This window comes from Cherax quadricarinatus, chromosome 19 (genome assembly GCF_038502225.1).
Source record: "Cherax quadricarinatus isolate ZL_2023a chromosome 19, ASM3850222v1, whole genome shotgun sequence".
Lineage (NCBI taxonomy): Eukaryota > Metazoa > Arthropoda > Malacostraca > Decapoda > Parastacidae > Cherax > Cherax quadricarinatus.
In genome coordinates, this window is record NC_091310.1 from 29,301,161 (window position 1) to 29,316,989 (window position 15,829).

General features: G+C 44.7%; 1 protein-coding gene across 1 annotated transcript in view; it reads right to left on the reverse strand.

The window, feature by feature from the left end:
• The window catches only part of LOC138852929 (sorbitol dehydrogenase-like), a 614,649-nt gene that overhangs the window by 67,951 nt on the left and 530,869 nt on the right, over positions 1 to 15,829 (reverse strand). The gene's annotated exons all lie outside the window — the stretch shown is intronic.

Sequence of the window (15,829 nt, forward strand, 5' to 3'; positions counted from 1 at the left end):
CGAAGCAAATTAGTTCCTATAACTATTTTGCTTTAAATTAATTAAAAATTACTCTAATATATGTTGGTTCAAGTTGCTGGAATATCACTTGAAGGTGTTGCGAAAGTCGTCATCGCTAGTTGTTAATCATAACATACTAATCACCGGTTGTTATTAGTTAGTTCATTCAGTTATACTTGGAATATACCTAGAGAGAGTTTCGGGGGGTCGACGCCCCCACGACCCGGTCTGTGACCAGGCCTTGTGGTGGATCAGGTCACTTAAACATAAAATTGGTATAAACTCTGAGATGTTTATCTTCACATATCTTATCTTTTATCAACAGTTCAGTTTACAGGCTCAGCTCTTGCATCATCTTATTTAAGACCCGTACTGTATAACTGTTGTGGGTTTGGCGCTTAGTTATCAGGATAATAACTATATATTTAAGACCCCCAGTCCTAAATATCTATTTAAATCCCTAATTATCCTAGCTTAGGTATACTACCATCCCTTAGCATGAGTTCCACGTATGTTCTTGATAAAACTATTTTATTTTAAAGTTAGAATTTATTTTTGTACGGGAATGTCCTTTTTTAAGGTCCTTAATTAAGTATCCCCGGAGGATACTTAAGATACTTATTTTCATGGGTCTATAGACTTGATGCTGTGTTTCTCCTTATGTTCTTAATTCAAGAGATCACCCTTGCCTAGCATTAATTAAGCTTATTTACGTACAGGTGCACATAAATAGTTACACAAATGATCATATACCTGTATGTACAGTAACATACGTGTAAATTACCTAGGAAATGGGAATAAGTCAAAAGTGACTTATTCTCATTGCCAGGGCATCTTATTATAAATTATATAATAATATTTATATTTACTCCATGTATAAGGTATACAGTCCTAGCTGACATCAATGACATACTACTATATAGAAATCCGCTTGTTATGCTGAGCATTTCGGATACGTAAGGTCAGTTTTGTCCCAGGATGCGACCCACACCAGTCCACTAACACCCAGGTACCCATTTTACTGATGGGTGAACATAGACAACCGGTGTAAGGAAACACGCCCGATGTTTCCGCCCCTTCGTTGGGAATCGAACCCGTACCCTCACCGTGGCATGTGATGCGGACGAGTTGATGTTACATATGCCATATAGGCGTCTTCATTGTTGAAACGTTTCGCCTGCACAGCAGGCTTCTCCAGTCGAATAGAGTTCATTTAGTTTAACATCTTTATTATGCACCTCATACGCTTCCTGTGGCTGTAGTCAAAGGATTACAGAGGCACATAATGGGTCCAGGGACTAGACCGCGAAGTTTTGATAGATGAACAAGTTACAAAGGTAATGACTTATTTACATGTTTATATGTCAAATACAGGCTATTGATAATGGAGACAGTGGAAGTACAGAGGCAGGTGTCGTGGTGGTTTCAAAACTGTACACAGAAGAGACATTCATCCTAGATGTCAACCCGAGAAAACATACCTTACAAACACTAGCTTACTTTATCTTCCCTCCTCGCTGACGGCCCCACCTTGACACACTCTCTCTCTTCCACTTTTTGTTAGCATCAGGTTTATTACACTAACTTTGATTATACTTCCTTTAGCACTCCTCACCGTCCTTACTAACTCTTTATCTGTTACACTCTTCATCCTGGCTGGTTTTCACCCTCGCTGGTCTTCACCCTCACTGGTCTTCACCCTCACTGGTCTTCACCCTCACTGGTCTTCACCCTCATTGGTCTTCACCCTCGCTGGTCTTCACCCTCGCTGGTCTTCACCCTCACTGGTCTTCACCCTCACTGGTCTTCACCCTCGCTGGTCTTCACCCTCACTGGTCTTCACCCTCGCTGGTCTTCACCCTCACTGGTCTTCACCCTCGCTGGTCTTCACCCTCGCTGGTCTTCACCCTCGCTGGTCTTCACCCTCACTGGTCTTCACCCTCGCTGGTCTTCACCCTCGCTGGTCTTCACCCTCGCTGGTCTTCACCCTCGCTGGTCTTCACCCTCGCTGGTCTTCACCCTCACTGGTCTTCACCCTCGCTGGTCTTCACCCTCGCTGGTCTTCACCCTCGCTGGTCTTCACCCTCGCTGGTCTTCACCCTCACTGGTCTTCACCCTCACTGGTCTTCACCCTCACTGGTCTTCACCCTCACTGGTCTTCACCCTCACTGGTCTTCACCCTCGCTGGTCTTCACCCTCGCTGGTCTTCACCCTCGCTGGTCTTCACCCTCGCTGGTCTTCACCCTCGCTGGTCTTCACCCTCGCTGGTCTTCACCCTCGCTGGTCTTCACCCTCGCTGGTCTTCACCCTCACTGGTCTTCACCCTCACTGGTCTTCACCCTCACTGGTCTTCACCCTCACTGGTCTTCACCCTCACTGGTCTTCACCCTCACTAGTCTTCACCCTCGCTGGTCTTCACCCTCGCTGGTCTTCACCCTCACTGGTCTTCACCCTCGCTGGTTTTCACCCTCGCTGGTCTTCACCCTCACTGGTCTTCACCCTCACTGGTCTTCACCCTCACTGGTCTTCACCCTCACTGGTCTTCACCCTCGCTGGTCTTCACCCTCGCTGGTCTTCACCCTCACTGGTCTTCACCCTCGCTGGTCTTCACCCTCACAGGTCTTCACCCTCGCTGGTCTTCACCCTCGCTGGTCTTCACCCTCGCTGGTCTTCACCCTCGCTGGTCTTCACCCTCACTGGTCTTCACCCTCGCTGGTCTTCACCCTCGCTGGTCTTCACCCTCGCTGGTCTTCACCCTCACTGGTCTTCACCCTCACTGGTCTTCACCCTCACTGGTCTTCACCCTCACTGGTCTTCACCCTCACTGGTCTTCACCCTCGCTGGTCTTCACCCTCGCTGGTCTTCACCCTCGCTGGTCTTCACCCTCGCTGGTCTTCACCCTCGCTGGTCTTCACCCTCGCTGGTCTTCACCCTCACTGGTCTTCACCCTCACTGGTCTTCACCCTCACTGGTCTTCACCCTCACTGGTCTTCACCCTCACTGGTCTTCACCCTCGCTGGTCTTCACCCTCGCTGGTCTTCACCCTCACTGGTCTTCACCCTCGCTGATTTTCACCCTCGCTGGTCTTCACCCTCACTGGTCTTCACCCTCACTGGTCTTCACCCTCACTGGTCTTCACCCTCACTGGTCTTCACCCTCGCTGGTCTTCACCCTCGCTGGTCTTCACCCTCGCTGGTCTTCACCCTCACTGGTCTTCACCCTCACTGGTCTTCACCCTCACTGGTCTTCACCCTCACTGGTCTTCACCCTCGCTGGTCTTCACCCTCGCTGGTACCCTCGCTGGTCTTCACCCTCGCTGGTCTTCACCCTCGCTGGTCTTCACCCTCGCTGGTCTTCACCCTCGCTGGTCTTCACCCTCACTGGTCTTCACCCTCACTGGTCTTCACCCTCACTGGTCTTCACCCTCACTGGTCTTCACCCTCGCTGGTCTTCACCCTCGCTGGTCTTCACCCTCACTGGTCTTCACCCTCGCTGGTTTTCACCCTCGCTGGTCTTCACCCTCACTGGTCTTCACCCTCACTGGTCTTCACCCTCACTGGTCTTCACCCTCGCTGGTCTTCACCCTCGCTGGTCTTCACCCTCACTGGTCTTCACCCTCGCTGGTCTTCACCCTCGCTGGTCTTCACCCTCACTGGTCTTCACCCTCACTGGTCTTCACCCTCGCTGGTCTTCACCCTCGCTGGTCTTCACCCTCGCTGGTCTTCACCCTCACTGGTCTTCACCCTCGCTGGTCTTCACCCTCACTGGTCTTCACCCTCGCTGGTCTTCACCCTCGCTGGTCTTCACCCTCGCTGGTCTTCACCCTCACTGGTCTTCACCCTCGCTGGTCTTCACCCTCACTGGTCTTCACCCTCGCTGGTCTTCACCCTCACTGGTCTTCACCCTCACTGGTCTTCACCCTTACTGGTCTTCACCCTCGCTGGTCTTCACCCTCGCTGGTCTTCACCCTCACTGGTCTTCACCCTCACTGGTCTTCACCCTCACTGGTCTTCACCCTCGCTGGTCTTCACCCTCACTGGTCTTCACCCTCACTGGTCTTCACCCTCGCTGGTCTTCACCCTCGCTGGTCTTCACCCTCACTGGTCTTCACCCTCACTGGTCTTCACCCTCCCTGGTCTTCACCCTCATTGGTCTTCACCCTCATTGGTCTTCACCCTCATTGGTCTTCACCTTCACTGGTCTTCACCCTCACTGGTCTTCACCCTCGCTTGTCTTCACCCTCATTGGCCTTCACCCTCATTGGTCTACACCGTCATTGGTCTTCACCCTCATTGGTCTTCACCCTCGCTGGTCTTCACCCTCGCTGGTCTTCACCCTCGCTGGTCTTCACCCTCATTGGCCTTCACCCTCATTGGTCTTCACCCTCATTGGTCTTCACCCTCATTGGTCTACACCGTCATTGGTCTTCACCCTCATTGGTCTTCACCCTCGCTGGTCTTCACCCTCGCTGGTCTTCACCCTCATTGGTCTTCACCCTCATTGGTCTTCACCCTCATTGGTCTTCACCCTCATTGGTCTTCACGCTCGTTGGTCTCTGATAAGACATATTACACATTTTAGCACAATACGCTGCAGCGCTGTATGCCCCTTGGTTATAATAATAATAATAATAATAATAATAATAATAATAATAATAATAATAGTAATAATATTAAACAGATAATACAATATACAGAGATGGGTAACACTTGGTTGTTCACGCAGAAATCCCATAGTTATGCAGAGTATCAAACAAGAATGCAAAATAAACCAGTTGTAGACGATCTGATCTTTTGCATAACCTGTTCCATTATGCTTTCCGAAATTTCGGCAATTCAGCTTTCACTGAGTCGTTCGACAGCGAAATTCGATAAATATTTTCACTCACCTCCTCGAGAACCCCCCCCCCCTTCCCCCCTGACCATCTTCAAAACAGTAATTAAAGCTTCACCAACTATGTGCCGTCGTCTAAGATTTTCTTGCAAATTCTCTAAATTTTCACAGCCCGCTGTGGACCCCCATTATAAAATCTTGGTGTGGACTATGTACTTATGGCTCAGGAACTCCATAGTGAGAACTGCTGCGTTAGAACCAGTGAGTAGATGTCTCTCCAGGCAAGTACATTAATAATTTCAGCTGAATCTCTGATCTTCTGGTAAAGCTTGGATGTAGAAAAAGGACACTTATGTGCACTTCAAGATGTTTATTACAGGAAACGTTTCGCCACTAGTGGTTTCTTCAGCTTGAATGGTATACTGTCAACAGTCAGTTTGATACTGTACGGTGTATCTCTTACTACACACTGTTCTAGAGAGCTGTATCATTAATAGTTTAGGATGTGTTAAGCAGTTTTTTTACGACACTTAGTAACACAGGCACGTTGATCAGGGTCATGCCTCATGTACGCTAAAAATCGCCCAGGTTGGAATCTCTCCCCCAAGGAGAGATTCCTTGACCGTGATGGACTCTTGATCAAAGGAAATGAACCTGGCCTACCCTTCCTTAGATCGAACCTTATTGTCTCCCATTCCCTCAAGCATTTTATAATTCTTACGGGTTTAGCCTATGAACTAGCCACTTTGGTGGCAAAATCTAAATGTAGCTTAGAACTACATTTAATTATCTTGTAATATTATTAAACAGTAATATTTATGGATTCTTTCCCTTATACATTTCATTTGCCACATAACATTTTATGTATAAGCAGTTATCTGCCTCTTGAGTATTTTCCGACACAAAAATGAGGTGTGTCCGGCTGGTTGATTAATTGACAGCTGACCAACTACTTGAGGGTGATAAACGCTACGTGTAACCTATCATGTGTGTGTAACCTATCATGTGTGTGTAACCTATCATGTGTGTGTAACCTATCATGTGTGTGTAACCTATCATGTGTGTGTAACCTATCATGTGCGTGTAACCTATCATGTGTGTGTAACCTATCATGTGTGTGTAACCTATCATGTGTATGTAACCTATCATGTGTGTGTAACCTATCATGTGTGTGTAACCTATCATGTGTGTGTAACCTATCATGTGTGTGTAACCTAACATGTGTGTGTAACCTATCATGTGTGTGTAACCTATCATGTGTGTGTAACCTATCATGTGCGTGTAACCTATCATGTGTGTGTAACCTATCATGTGTGTGTAACCTAACATGTGTGTGTAACCTATCATGTGTGTGTAACCTATCATGTGTGTGTAACCTATCATGTGCGTGTAACCTATCATGTGTGTGTAACCTATCATGTGTGTGTAACCTATCATGTGTATGTAACCTATCATGTGTGTGTAACCTATCATGTGCGTGTAACCTATCATGTGTGTGTGTTACCTATCATGTGTATGTAACCTATCATGTGTGTGTAACCTATCATGTGTATGTAACCTATCATGTGTGTGTAACCTATCATGTGCGTGTAACCTATCATGTGTGTGTGTAACCTATCATGTGTATGTAACCTATCATGTGTGTGTAACCTATCATGTGTGTGTAACCTATCATGTGCGTGTAACCTATCATGTGTGTGTGTTACCTATCATGTGTGTGTGTAACCTATCATGTGTGTGTAACCTATCATGTGTGTGTAACCTATCATGTGTGCGTAACCTATCATGTGCGTGTAACGTATCGTGTGTGTATAACCTATCATGTGTGTGTAACCTATCATGTGTGTGTAACCTATCATGTGTGTGTAACTTATCATGTGCGTGTAACCTATCATGTGTGTGTAACCTATCATGTGTGTGTAACCTATCATGTGCGTGTAACCTATCATGTGTGTGTAACCTATCATGTATGTGTAACCTATCATGTGTGTGTAACCTATCATGTGTGTGTAACCTATCATGTGTGTGTAACCTATCATGTGCGTGTAACGTATCATGTGTGTATAACCTATCATGTGTGTGTAACCTATCATGTGTGTGTTAGCTATCATGTGTATGTAACCTATCATGTGTGTGTAACCTATCATGTGCGTGTAACGTATCATGTGTGTATAACCTATCATGTGTGTGTAACCTATCATGTGTGTGTTAGCTATCATGTGTATGTAACCTATCATGTGTGTGTAACCTATCATGTGTGTGTAACCTATCATGTGTGTACTCACCTATTTGTACTCACCTATTTGTGGTTGCAGGGGTCGAGTCCTAGCTCCTGCCCCCGCCTCTTCACCGGTTGCTACTAGGCCCTCTCTCTCCCCGCTCCATGAGCTTTATCAAACCTCGTCTTAAAACTGTGTATGGTTCCTGCCTCCACTACGTCATTTTCTAGGCTATTCCACTGCCTTACAACTCTATGACTGAAGAAATACTTCCTAATATCTCTCTGACTCATTTGTGTCTTCAACTTCCAATTGTGGCCTCTTGTTTCTGAGTCCCCTCCCTGGAACATCCTGTCTTTGTCCACCTTGTCTATTCCACGCAGTATTTTATATGTCGTTATCATGTCTCCCCTGACCCTCCTGTCCTCCAGTGTCGTCAGGCCGATTTCCCTTAATCTTTCTTCATAGGACATTCCCCTTTGCTCTGGAACTAACCTTGTCGCAAACCTTTGTACTTTCTCTAGTTTCTTGACGTGCTTTATCAAGTGCGGGTTCCAAACAGGTGCTGCATACTCCAGTATGGGCCTGACATACACGGTGTACAGTGTCTTGAATGATTCCTTACTAAGGTATCGGAATGCTGTTCTCAGGTTTGCCAGGCGCCCATATGCTGCAGCAGTTATCTGATTGATGTGTGCTTCCGGAGACATGCTCGGTGTTATACTCACCCCAAGATCTTTCTCCTTGAGTGAGGTTTGCAGTCTTTGGCCACCTAGCCTATCTGTCTGTGGTCTTCTGTGTGTAACCTATCATGTGTGTGTAACCAGTCATGGATACTTCAATCCCTAATATAGGTATCAAATTGAATTCTTGGCATTTATACACTGTGTATACTTGAGATACACTACTCATAATGTATATACTTGAGATACACTACTCATAATGTATATACTTGAGATACACTACTCATGATGTATATACTTGAGATACACTACTCATAATGTATATACTTGAGATACACTACTCATAATGTATATACTTGAGATACACTACTCATAATGTATATACTTGAGATACACTACTCATAATGTATATACTTGAGATACACTACTCATAATGTATATACTTGAGATACACTACTCATAACGTATATACCTGAGATACACTACTCATAATGTATATACTTGAGATACACTACTCATAATGTATATATCCTTCAAAAAAGAAGTGTAAGTGTTAGCTGGTTACCTCAGTGGCCAATATTTAAAATTTTGGAGTTATTCGCAATACACTTTGAAAACGCTTAGTTTACTATTATCCTTAGGGTGGGAAATTTAAAAAAAAAATAAATAAAAATACAGGGTATCACTGGTAGTTTTATTCTTGTAAACAAAAATAAGGTAATTACAAATACACACACAGCTGGTATTGTACTTCCTCTTAAACGTTTAGTCACAATACTGGGAGAAATTTTAACCTATTTCACCTTTAGTTTTTAACGTGGTGGACCGGTGAGCTAGTGGAAGGCTTCGGTCAGATGACCAAAAGCTCCAGTGGTGGGGCGTTATATGACTAAGACCCGCGACACCGGGGTATTTGTCCTTTTTTTCTGAAATCTGGATGTGCATTTATTTGGACAGCAAGGGAAATGTATTTCAAATGAATGCTTTGGACGCGACGATTGTTCTGTATATGGTGATTGTTATGAATAGTGATTAATAATAATAATAATAATAATAATAATAATAATAATAATAATAATAATAATAATAATAATAATAATAATAATAATAATAATAATAATAATAATATAATAATAATAATGAAATAATAATAATAATAATAATAATAATAATAATAATAATAATAATAATAATAATAATAATAATAATAATAATAATAATATTTATTTTGACATGATACATGGTTGTACAAAAGGATACAATAGTTGGGTGAACATGCCAAAAGCCCCTTTGTATGCAGAGTATTGCGGGCAAACTTAAAATTATTTTAAGATTAGGTTTTGCTTACGGTGATTGTGCTGTATAGCCCTTGTGGCTTAGCGCTTCTTTTTGATTATAATAATAATTACGGTGATTGTTCTTGCATACATAAAACTCTTTGTAAATGGTGATGATTTTCAATAGAGTAAATCTTTTGCATAAGCAACTCTATTCAAACTAAACAAAGACACACACACGCTCTTATTATATAGAATTATTCTCACACTGACAACACTCTATATAAGTATATTATCTTCACTCATAAGACAGGCGACCTATAGCAAAGGGGCCAGAACAGTCAGCTCACAGTCAAATGGTCAAGTTTCCTTACCTTCTGGTAAAAGAGCTTTATTAGAACGACGTTTCACCTACAGGTAGCTTTCTCAAGGTGAAAAGTCTTATTAATAAGAAGTTTGAGGTTGGGTACCCCATACCTCAAACTCCTTATCTTCTACCCTTATATAATAATAATAATAAATCTTTATTTCTACAAGTACATATACAAGGTATACAGGTTTAGCTGACATCAGTGACATATTACTGTAGAGAAAGCCGCTTGTTGTGCAGAGCATTTCGGGCAAATTAGGTCAGTTTTGCCCCAAGATGCGACCCACACCAGTCGACTAACACCCAGGTACCCATTTTACTGATGGGGAACATAGACAACCGGTGTAAAGAAACACGCCAAATGTTTCTACCCTCGCCGGGAATTGAACCCGGATTCTCGCCGTGTGAAGCGAGAGCTTCAGCCACAAGGCCATGAGGCGCCGTGGCCTGGTGGCCTTGGGGTTTAATCGACATTTGTGAAGTTGTATCCTAAAGAATAAGAGTGCCACAACACAGTGCCGTTGTTATAAATTCATGGGGAAGGGCAAAACTGCAGACGTCGTAAAGCGTCTAGTGACTGGGAGGTAACAAGGTTTGATTAAGAGACCTTTACTAGCATTAAGGTAACAAGCATCAAGGTAGCCACTTCTCCCATTCTCCTTTTTTTTTTTTTTTTTTTTTTAAGGGACCACAAAATTATTGCTAAAGCCTGGTATTGAAAATCGAATTTCTTTAACAGGTTAAATATACAGCCTGTATAATATAGGCTCGATGCTTTTATTCTACCTCTATTTCAATGTCCGGATCTCTCAGGTACGCCACATACAATAGTCTACTAATACCCAGGTACCTACTTCCTGCTAGGTGAACAGTTAGTTTAACATTTTTATTATGTACCCCATACCTATCCTGTGGAAGGTAGTCAAAATATTACCGAGGTACATAATGGGTTCAGGGACTGGACCCCAAAGTTATGATAGCTGAACTAGTTACAAAGGTAATGAACCATCTACACTCCTATACATGGTTACAATCATGAACAAATTACAAAGTAATGAACCATTGACACGTCCACACTTGTAACCCAACCGGAGCCGGGCGGTAGTGACATCCAAGAGTCTGCTTATCTTGTTGGATGCACCATAGACATGTGGCTCCTCCTGCATGATAGACATGTGGCTCCTCCTGCATGATAGACATATGGCTCCTCCTGCATGATAGACATATGGCTCCTCCTGCATGATAGACATGTGGCTCCTCCTGCATGAAAGACATGTGGCTCCTCCTGCATGATAGACATGTGGCTCCTCCTGCATGACAGACATGTGGCTCCTCCTGCATGATAGACATGTGGCTCCTCCTGCATGATAGACATATGGCTCCTCCTGCATGATAGACATGTGGCTCCTCCTGCATGATAGACATGTGGCTCCTCCTGCATGAAAGACATGTGGCTCCTCCTGCATGATAGACATGTGGCTCCTCCTGCATGATAGACATATGGCTCCTCCTGCATGATAGACATGTGGCTCCTCCTGCATGAAAGACATTTGGCTCCTCCTGCATGATAGACATATGGCTCCTCCTGCATGATAGACATGTGGCTCCTCCTGCATGAAAGACATATGGCTCCTCCTGCATGATAGACATATGGCTCCTCCTGCATGATAGACATGTGGCTCCTCCTGCATGATAGACATATGGCTCCTCCTGCATGATAGACATATGGCTCCTCCTGCATGATAGACATGTGGCTCCTCCTGCATGAAAGACATGTGGCTCCTCCTGCATGATAGACATGTGGCTCCTCCTGCATGACAGACATGTGGCTCCTGCATGATAGACATGTGGCTCCTCCTGCATGATAGACATGTGGCTCCTGCATGATAGACATGTGGCTCCTCCTGCATGATAGACATGTGGCTCCTCCTGCATGATAGACATGTGGCTCCTCCTGCATGAAAGACATGTGGCTCCTCCTGCATGATAGACATGTGGCTCCTCCTGCATGATAGACATATGGCTCCTCCTGCATGATAGACATGTGGCTCCTCCTGCATGATAGACATGTGGCTCCTCCTGCATGATAGACATGTGGCTCCTCCTGCATGACAGACATGTGGCTCCTCCTGCATGATAGACATGTGGCTCCTCCTGCATGAAAGACATGTGGCTCCTCCTGCATGATAGACATGTGGCTCCTCCTGCATGACAGACATGTGGCTCCTCCTGCATGATAGACATGTGGCTCCTCCTGCATGAAAGACATGTGGCTCCTCCTGCATGATAGACATGTGGCTCCTCCTGCATGACAGACATGTGGCTCCTGCATGACAGACATGTGGCTCCTCCTGCATGATAGACATATGGCTCCTCCTGCATGATAGACATATGGCTCCTCCTGCATGATAGACATGTGGCTCCTCCTGCATGAAAGACATGTGGCTCCTCCTGCATGATAGACATGTGGCTCCTCCTGCATGACAGACATGTGGCTCCTGCATGATAGACATGTGGCTCCTCCTGCATGATAGACATGTGGCTCCTGCATGATAGACATGTGGCTCCTCCTGCATGATAGACATGTGGCTCCTCCTGCATGATAGACATGTGCTCCTCCTGCATGACAGACCTCCTGCATGATAGACATGTGCATGATAGACATGTGGCTCCTGCATGATAAACATGTGGCTCCTCCTGCATGATAAACATGTGGCTCCTCCTGCATGATAGACATGATAGACATGTGGCTCCTGCATGATAGACATGTGGCTCCTGCATGATAGACATGTGGCTCCTCCTGCATGATAGACATGTGGCTCCTCCTGCATGATAGACATGTGGCTCCTCCTGCATGACAGACATGTGGCTCCTGCATGATAGACTTGTGGCTCCTCCTGCATGATAGACATGTGGCTCCTGCATGATAAACATGTGGCTCCTCCTGCATGATAAACATGTGGCTCCTCCTGCATGATAGAATGATGATAGATGGACTAAATGGTGTCAGTCTCCCTGAGTCTTAAGTCAATAAAATTCATTTGAAGTTCTTTTCGTATTATTGTTCTCAAACTGCTAACTGACAACCCAAGATTGTAATCAACTCCCTCTTTGAAAGAGTATAACTTAGCCAATTCATCAGTAATATCGTGCATCTGGAGACCAGTTTAACTTAACTTACGACCAGAGCTTTGGTAAGAAGGGTAAGGAAGAAGTATGGGTAAGGGTAGAAATCTGGAAAAGGGTGGGAGGGGGAAGAGAGGTAGGATATAAAAGGGAAGTGACACAGCCACTTTCGTGCAATTTGAAATATGTATGTGTAATAACAGAAAATTATTGGAAGGGGTCACACAGAGTCACACAGATATAACAGATATATAGGTATGTGACTCTGAGTCGGTAATAGGTATACAAGTTGCAATTGCGTTTTTTTTTCGATTGCATGACGAAAGTTACGACAACAAGGCAAGGCGACAATTATATGGAGAATTTATGTAAAATCACTGGGCATGTTGGCTTCTTTCAAGGTGGTGTCCCGCCATAGTAAATATAGCGAATTAACGATAGTAGATGTGAAAGTAGAAAAGTTATGTATCTGGAGTTTACCTGGAGAGAGTTCCGGGGGTCAACGCCCCCGCGGCCCGGTCTGTGACCAGGCCTCCTGGTGGATCAGAGCCTGATCAACCAGGCTGTTGCTGCTGGCTGCACGCAAACCAACGTACGAGCCACAGCCCGGCTGGTCAGGAACCGACTTTAGGTGCTTGTCCAGTGCCAGCTTGAAGACTGCCAGGGGTCTGTTGGTAATCCCCCTTATGTGTGCTGGGAGGCAGTTGAACAGTCTCGGGCCCCTGACACTTATTGTATGGTCTCTTAACGTGCTAGTGACACCCCTGCTTTTCATTGGGGGGATGGTGCATCGTCTGCCAAGTCTTTTGCTTTCGTAGTGAGTGATTTTCGTGTGCAAGTTCGGTACTAGTCCCTCTAGGATTTTCCAAGTGTATATAATCATGTATCTCTCCCGCCTGCGTTCCAGGGAGTACAGGTTCAGGAACCTCAAGCGCTCCCAGTAACTGAGGTGTTTTATCTCCGTTATGCGCGCCGTGAAGGTTCTCTGTACATTTTCTAGGTCAGCAATTTCACCTGCCTTGAAAGGTGCTGTTAGTGTGCAGCAATATTCCAGCCTAGATAGAACAAGTGACCTGAAGAGTGTCATCATGGGCTTGGCCTCCCTAGTTTTGAAGGTTCTCATTATCCATCCTGTCATTTTTTTTAGCAGATGCGATTGATACAATGTTATGGTCCTTGAAGGTGAGATCCTCCGACATGATCACTCCCAGGTCTTTGACGTTGGTGTTTCGCTCTATTTTGTGGCCAGAATTTGTTTTGTACTCTGATAAAGATTTAATTTCCTCGTGTTTACCATATCAGAGTAATTGAAATTTCTCATCGTTGAACTTCATATTGTTTTCTGCAGCCCACTGAAAGATTTGGTTGATGTCCGCCTGGAGGCTTGCAGTGTCTGCAATGGAAGACACTGTCATGCAGATTCGGGTGTCATCTGCAAAGGAAGACACGGTGCTGTGGCTGACATCCTTGTCTATGTCGGATATGAGGATGAGGAACAAGATGGGAGCGAGTACTGTGCCTTGTGGAACAGAGCTTTTCACCGTAGCTGCCTCGGACTTTACTCTGTTGACCACTACTCTCTGTGTTCTGTTAGTGAGGTAATTATAGATCCATCGACCGACTTTTCCTGTTATTCCTTTAACACGCATTTTGTGCGCTATTACGCCATGGTCACACTTGTCGAAGGCTTTTGCAAAGTCTGTATATATTACATCTGCATTCTTTTTGTCTTCTAGTGCATTTACGACCTTGTCGTAGTGATCCAATAGTTGAGACAGACAGGAGCGACCTGTTCTAAACCCATGTTGCCCTGGGTTGTGTAACTGATGGGTTTCTAGATGGGTGGTGATCTTGCTTCTTAGGACCCTTTCAAAGATTTTATGATATGGGATGTTAGTGCTATCGGTCTGTAGTTCTTTGCTGATGCTTTACTGCCCCCTTTGTGGAGTGGGGCTATGTCTGTTGTTTTTAGTAACTGTGGGACGACCCCCGTGTCCATGCTCCCTCTCCATAGGATGGAAAAGGCTCGTGATAGGGGCTTCTTGCAGTTCTTGATGAGCACGAAGTTCCATGAGTCTGGCCCTGGGGCAGAGTGCATGGGCATGTCATTTATCGCCTGTTCGAAGTCATTTGGCGTCAGGATAACATCGGATAGCTTGTGTTAACCAAATTTTGTGGCTCTCATAAAAAATTCATTTCGATCTTCGACTCTCAGTCTGGTTAGCGGCTTGCTAAAAACTGAGTCATACTGGGACTTGAGTAGCTCACTCATTTCCTTGCTGTCATCTGTGCAGGACCCATCTTGTTTAAGTAGGGGCCCAATACTGGACGTTGTTCTCGACTTTGATTTGGCATAGGAGAAGAAATACTTTGGATTTCTTTCGATTTCATTTATGGCTTTTAGTTCTTCCCGCGATTCCTGACTCCTATAAGATTCCTTTAGCTTAAGTTCGATGCTTGCTATTTCTCTGACCAGTGTCTCCCTACGCATTTCAGATATATTGACCTCTTTTAGCCGCTCTGTTATTCTTTTCCGTCGCCTGTAAAGGGAGCGCCTGTCTCTTTCTATTTTACATCTACTCCTCCTTTTTCTTAGAGTAATAAGCCTTGTGCATACATCGAGTGCCACCAAGTTAATCTGTTCTAGGCATAAGTTGGGGTCTGTGTTGCTTAGTATATCTTCCCAGCTTATATCGGTTAGGACTTGGTTTACTTGGTCCCACTTTATGTTTTTGTTATTGAAGTTGAATTTGGTGAATGCTCCCTCGTGACTAGTCTCATTATGTCGGTCTGGGGCTCCACGCATACATGTCTGAACCTCAATTATGTTGTGATCTGAGTATATTGTTTTTGATATGGTGACATTTCTTATCAGATCATCATTGTTAGTGAAGATGAGGTCTAGTGTATTCTCCAGTCTAGTAGGCTCTATTATTTGCTGGTTTAAATTGAATTTTGTGCAGAGATTTAAAAGCTCGTGTGAGTGTGAGTTTTCATCAGAGCTGCCTCCTGGTGTTATTACTGCAACAATATTATTTGCTATATTCCTCCATTTTAGGTGCCTTAAGTTAAAATCCCCCAGGAGCAAGATGTTGGGTGCAGGAGCTGGAAGATTTTCCAGACAGTGGTCAATTTTTAACAGCTGTTCCTGGAATTGCTGGGATGTGGCATCAGGAGGCTTGTAGACTACCACAGTGACTAGGTTTTGGTTCTCGACCTTTACTGCTAAAACTTCCACTACATCATTTGAGGCATTAAGCAGTTCTGTGCAAACAAGTGACTCTGCAATGTACAGGCCAGCCCCCCTTCCTTTTTGCCTGT